Below are 5,639 nucleotides of genomic sequence, written 5' to 3' on the forward strand. Positions count from 1 at the left end.
TGCCAATGAAATAGTCATTCAAATATTTGGCATTATCAATGGGTATTGTGATAAATGAGCCATTGATTCCATTCCAGCCATTACGATGAGCCATTCCTTCTATAGTTCCTCCCACCAGCCTCCTCTGGCCTCACCTATTCTTTGGAATTTGCAAAGAAGGATATGCGATAACATGCAAGTTAGTGATACATATTGACCGTATGTGTCCTGCCAAATAAGCACAATGGAAGTTGTATCATTAGTGTGAGTAGGAAGGATTTGGAGGCTGTCCTTGAGATACTGTACAGTATAGTAGATATAGTACTCCATATAGTGACTATACAAGACTCGTAAAATCCTGTTTGGATATCTTGCAGACCACCTAAACAGAGTCGGTGACAATGCAATTTCCCACATGTGACTTGCATTGCAGTGCTGAGCAAAGATTTAACCGCATGCCCTCAGAACTGGGAAATTGACGTTACAACACCCTTTCAACCACGGCTCAAACTTTACAAGCAGATTCAACACTTCTGCTGTGTATTTACAATAGGTGATTGGGCAACGCTTCAGGATGAGCAAGTTCAATGGAGGGAAGTAACACCCAATATGTACTCAGTGTTCTGCACACACCTCCAGCCAGGTATAAAACGAGCAGTAGGGAAGGTGATCATTACATGCATGTTAAGGCACAGTTAACAGGGTACTACAAACTATCAACCAATCAGGTAAGGGAACTCTGAATGTTTTTTTTTGATAATACGGGAGACATTTTCATCAAGCAAAAGAGCACAGATGTGTGCAAAAACAGTTCAACTTGATGTGCAGCGGGATTTCATGTTTTGTTTTCTTCAACTATGTGTAGAATGAGGAGACTATAAACCGGAGATCAGTGTACTGAGCCATGAATGCAATGCACACAATGCAATGGGTATTTTGGATAATATGCACATTGAATAAGCATATTACTCCTGTCTATGGTTCATTTGCTCACTATCATTTGCTCACTATCATTTGCTGGTGCAAAATGTTCCCCTACATGCTGTGTATATGCAATAACTGTGGCTTTGCAAGTTTGTTATTCAAGTAAGAATACCATAAAAAATATGATTTTGTTATATTAAAATGGATCAACAGATATCATGCAAGTCTTAATATTTGCAGAAATGTTTGCACCGTCTACATTGAATGAAATGTTGTTTGCTGTGCAGTCTCAGTGTGTGCAGATAAGCCTATCATAGTGTTTTTCAGAGTCAAAATGGCAAATTACAAGGTGACTGTGCACACACACAACATCGCAACTGCCACCACGATGAACAACGTCTTCATCAAGCTGGTTGGCGAAAAAGGAGAGAGTAAGCGCACGTGGCTCACTAGCTTGAAGGAGGCTTCTATCAAGGCACGGTAAGTCAGTCATGCTCCTATCAGTACTAAGAGATATTTCTCTTAAATCTAGGATCCTTAATTAAACAATAACAAAACGCCCCGCCTCTGTTTTGGTAAAAAGCGAGGGATGGGCTTGTAGAAATGTCACCATTCTCAAACTCATAGAAAAATGTATACTTTTAACCATGTTTTGTGGCTATAGCTTAGTGTTTGTTTACATTTACATTGTTACAACATTGGGTTCTGATTGGGTACGACAGTTGAACTAGAAATTATAAATATATTCTTCAAGAATCTTGAGTATATTAATTTATATCAAAAAAATGGATGTGCAACAAATTATTCTAGCTTTAATAAGACTTACCATTTGCATTTTTCAAATACTGTTCCTCAAAACACACCCAAAAGCACCCAATATGTTCATTAACATATAGTGTATATGACATGAAGACTTTGTTTCCTTATGTTGGGCCCTTACGTAATAATACTGGTAGTACAGGATTAGTTATATTTGCCTGTTATTGCTTTCTCACACAGTCCAGGTTCTGCTCTTCTCTTCACTCTCTCTGCCCCTCTCTTTCTTCTCACTCCCTCCCTCCCTCCATCTCATTCCCTCCATCTATCTCTCACTTCCTCCATCTCTCTCTCTCTCCCCTGCTCTCTCTGCAGGGGTCTCGTGAATTCGACGTGGTGTGCCCCTTTTCACTCGGCAAGCTGGTGCTGATAGAGCTGGAAAAACAGCCCCTCCCACTCTTCCCCGGATACTGGTTCCCTCCAAGGTTGTCGTGACGACGCCAGAGGGAGACACATGCCAGTTCCCTATCTACCGTTGGATTATGGACAAGGAGGTGCACCTGTTCAGAGAGGGCACAGGTCAGCACGGTGTGACGTTATGAAACAAAATCACATGCAGACATGTCAGAATGAGTAATGCTTGGAAAAAAGTGGATACTTGCAGCCATTGTGAGGGGGAGGCATTTTCTTTGTGTGTGCACGCTGTCACTAAGTTTTTAAAGCTACTTTGCCTCTTAGGGCCACCGTACATACAGTAATACATGCAACACTGGTTCTGAAGGATTAGTGCAATAATACGTGTGATTAACTATTTATTGTTTTAATATTTTTCAGCTAAAAGACTCTGTGATGAAACTAATATCTTGCCAGGTACAAGCAGGAAAAGGAGATGAAGAAGAGAACTGAGCAGTACTGGTAGGTGCTGTGGTCTTTCGTCCTAGCTGCCCAGTCTGTCCATTAAATCTGACCAACCTCCATATATTTCCTGCTCATCCTCTGCTCTCCTGCTCCTCCTCCTACTCAGCTGGGATACCTACAAGGAGGGTTTCCCCGGCAGCATGAAGGCAGACAACCCTCTGGATCTTCCCAGCGAGATCCAATTCTCGTTCACAAGGCCACCCAGTTCCTCTTCACCGCCGCCACCGGGTGAGTTCCTCACCAAAGCCAAATGTTACCCGACTTGAGTACACAACACGAGAATGCAATGTGCTTCTCATAATGGCTTCCCTATGTGATAAGTGGCAGAATGAGGAATTGGCGTGCTCAACTTGAAAGTCTGTAGTAACAAAACGTTGTGGGTGCCGGGTTCAAAAGGCATCACTGGGGGGAAAACCCCCAAAAACCCTCATTCATCAATATTCTTTACAAATTTTAATGTATTTTTAGGCACTAGAAGTTGTGAAAAATAGTAGAACAATGTATGTGAATAATGAATGTAAATTATGATTGTGAAAAAAGATACTACAATGTTTCATCATTTATAACTATGTGTGAATGCCTTATTTTTCTCCAAACGCTGATGAAGGCTGTCGCCCAAATGTGTCTGATTGCTCTGACCTCTCCTGCTGATAATTACATTCAAATGTAAGAATAGTTCAGTGCGGATTTGAGCTTTWTTCCTTTGTCCAGTACGTGGTGAGTTTAACATTTTGGGTTGCACACACTTGCATATTTTTGCGACTATGCAGGACAGCCATTTTTGCGTTAGCGTATTGCGTTGCATACGTCGGGCATAACTCATCCTCTAAGGACAGTTCAAATAGTACTTCCTGCAGCCGATCATTAAAACTCTTCTAAAGTATTCCATTCGTTTATATTGTTGAGTTGTACATTTGCTCTGTGTAACTCTATTGGCTCAGCTTGACATAGTTCCTTGTCTTCCATTGTGTAGGATCACTGAGCTGAAACTGAAGGGGTATTCCGACAGCAAGAAGAGCTGGAAAAACATTGATGAAATCAGCAAAGTCTTCTGCTGCAATAGAACTGTCATCTCAGGTGAGTGCATTTCATAGMTGCATTTGCAGTATTAACTCCAGGGGCCTGTTTATTAGGTGGTAAACGTTTTGAAACAAAGTGAAAGGGGAAAGTAATACTACTTGAATATGTCCAATAAAAATATACATACAGTACCAGTCAAAAGATTGGACACACCTACTCATTCAAGTTTTTTTTTCATTTTCACTATTTTCTACATTTTAGAATAATAGTGAAGACATCGACACTATGAAATAACACATATGGAATCATGTAGTAACCAAAAAAGTGTTAAACAAATATTTTATATTTGAGATTCTTCAAACTAGCCACCCTTTGGCTTGATGACAGCTTTGCACACTCTTGGCATTCTCTCAACCAGCTTCAAACATTTGACTGGTACTCTATATACTGAAAACGACCCTGGATTACTAGGCATCATCTGGAAGAAAACAGACTGAAACAGGGAGGGAATACCTGTCCAATAAGAAACTCTTGATTTTGTTTTCTGTTGCAAAAGGTTTTGCTACGGTGTGCACTAATTAATACGACCCAGCATTTCCTCCTTCCAGACTATGCACAGGAGCACTGGAAGGAAGATGAGTTTTTCGGGTACCAGTATCTGAACGGCTGCAACCCCATGTTGATCCGTCGCTGCTCGGAGTTGCCGGCAAATCCCCGTCACAGAAGACATGGTGAAGCCCTCTCTTCGTGGATGTCCAGCCTCCTAAGGGAATTGGGTACTGTACAGTATGTCAAAACGGGACTCTTTGGTAAATAAATGAATTGTTAAGAGTTGCCTACATTATTGCAGTACCACTTATATTATACGTGGCGCTGGACTTGGGCAGTACTCTGGACCTAGATGAATATCTTAGATATTCCCAATTATCAATGGAAGTCAATGGAGATCCCTTTGTTGGATGTTAGATGTGCCACTTTCTTGGACCATCAGAGGCATGTACCAGATTCCTTTTTGGACCTCCAGATGACTTTTGTGGAGGTCCATCCAGTATGTTTCTCAATAGCTAGGTTTCCATCCAATTGGCAACAGATTTTCATGCAAATATTCTCAAATCCACATAAAACAATATGCACATTTCCCCACGATAGATGTTTCCATCAAATTGACCTGTTGCAGATATATAGCTGTGTGATGACGCAGTTCACATAAAAATAACCTTTGTGGTTCCCATGTACCCAAACATAAAAAATAAAAACATGTAAATGGCATTTCCATGGCATTTTCAACTCTGGTGGCTTTGTCACAATTATTTTTCTGTTGTATAGCGAATGTGACCACTCTGGTCTTGGCTCGTGCACTCTAGCCAACAGCTGGCAGATACAGTGCAGGTATAGCCTACATGATGACATTATTATATGGACCAAAAATATTATTTTTTACTTATCAACGGCAGTCAAGCATCGGTCATCATGTCACCAGAAAAAGACCCTAGATATTTATTGGAGAGGAGCATCAAGCTCATCACTGTGCACTTTCACCACCATGTGAAGTTCATCATAACTTATTTAATCTGTAGCCTAATAAAKTGCATGTTTTCCRGAGTCGTAGTGAGAGGACCACACAACATATCATCATGTGACTCCAAGTTTACTTAGATGTGATGGTTATTATATATCAATCTTTGCACATAAAAGTGCCATTCCACCACCATTTCTCCCATTATACATTTTACCTTAAAAAAATCACACCTTGTCTAGTATATTTTGTTTTGTTGACATGCTGAAAGTTTACAGACAAACGTTCTGTTTCCTTCAGGCCTGTCGTGACATTTTCTATCCGACATGTACTTCAAAAATGTTGGATGAAACCTGACCACAGAAAAAATGAAAAACATCCCTGTATTACTTTCTTTTATGTTTTTGTGGGGGGATGGTAACCCTAAAATACGAGAAAGTAATCGCAAAAATAACTTTATTGGATGTTTTTTGGGATAATCCTAGTAAAAGAGAGCTAAAATAGGTGTTCCATTCCAAAATATCAA

The 5,639-nt window shown here is 40.3% G+C and overlaps 1 pseudogene; it reads left to right on the top strand.

The window, feature by feature from the left end:
- Positions 1–617: 617 nt before the first annotated feature.
- The window catches only part of LOC112077191 (polyunsaturated fatty acid lipoxygenase ALOX15B-like), a 12,316-nt pseudogene continuing 7,294 nt past the window's right edge, over positions 618–5,639 (top strand).

This window comes from Salvelinus sp. IW2-2015, unplaced genomic scaffold (genome assembly GCF_002910315.2).
Source record: "Salvelinus sp. IW2-2015 unplaced genomic scaffold, ASM291031v2 Un_scaffold4368, whole genome shotgun sequence".
Taxonomy (NCBI): Eukaryota; Metazoa; Chordata; class Actinopteri; order Salmoniformes; family Salmonidae; genus Salvelinus; species Salvelinus sp. IW2-2015.